This window comes from Triticum aestivum, chromosome 7D (genome assembly GCF_018294505.1).
Source record: "Triticum aestivum cultivar Chinese Spring chromosome 7D, IWGSC CS RefSeq v2.1, whole genome shotgun sequence".
NCBI classification, from domain to species: Eukaryota; Viridiplantae; Streptophyta; class Magnoliopsida; order Poales; family Poaceae; genus Triticum; species Triticum aestivum.
In genome coordinates, this window is record NC_057814.1 from 105,506,586 (window position 1) to 105,507,890 (window position 1,305).

Here is a 1,305-nt window from a genome sequence, read left to right on the forward strand (position 1 = left end):
CTCCTCCTCCTCCTCCTCCTCTCCGGTGACCTCCTCCTCCTCCTCACGACACTCCGGCGACCTCCTCCTCCCTCCTCCTCACGGTCTCTCCTCCCTCTTTCCTCTCTCCTCCTTCCCCCTCCCTCCTCTCTGTTGGAGATATGCCCTAGAGGCAATAATAAATGGTTATTATTATATTTCTTTGTTCATGGTAATCGTCTATTGTTCATGCTATAATTGTATTGTCCGGAAATCATAATACATGTGTGAATGCATAGACCACAATGTGTCCCTAGTAAGCCTCTAGTTGACTAGCTCGTTGATCAACAGATAGTCATGGTTTCCTGGCTATGGACATTGGATGTCATTCATAACGGGATCACATCATTAGGAGAATGATGTGATGGACAAGACCCAATCCTAAGCATAGCATAAAAGATCGTGTAGTTTCGTTTGCTAGAGCTTTTCCAATGTCAAGTATCTTTTCCTTAGACCATGAGATCGTGCAACTCCCGGATACCGTAGGAGTGCTTTGGGTGTGCCAAACGTCACAACGTAACTGGGTGACTATAAAGGAGCACTACGGGTATCTCCGAAAGTGTCTGTTGGGTTGGCACGGATCGAGACTGGGATTTGTCACTCCGTGTGACGGAGAGGTATCTCTGGGCCCACTCGGTAATGCATCATCAGAATGAGCTCAATGTGACTAAGGCGTTAGTCACGGGATCATGCATTGCGGTACGAGTAAAGAGACTTGCCGGTAACGAGATTGAACAAGGTATTGGGATACCGACGATCGAATATCGGGCAAGTAACATACCGATTGACAAAGGGAATTGCATACGGGATTGATTGAATCCTCGACACCGTGGTTCATCCGATGAGATCATCGTGGAACATGTGGGAGCCAACATGGGTATCCAGATCCCGCTGTTGGTTATTGACCGGAGAGGCGTCTCGGTCATGTCTGCATGTCTCCCGAACCCGTAGGGTCTACACACTTAAGGTTCGGTGACGCTAGGGTTGTAGAGATATATGTATGCGGAAACCCGAAAGTTGTTCGGAGTCCCGGACGTCACGAGAGTTTCCGGAATGGTCCGGAGGTGAAGAATTATATATAGGAAGTCAAGTTTCGGCCAACGGGAAAGTTTCGGGGGTTACCGGTATTGTACCGGGACCACCGGAAGGGTCCCGGGGTCCACCGGGGTGGGGCCACCTATCCCGGAGGGCCCCGTGGGCTGAAGTGGGAAGGGAGCCAGCCCCTAGTGGGCTGGGCGCCCCCCATGGGCCTTTCCCCCTGCGCCTAGGGTTGCAAACCCTAGGGTG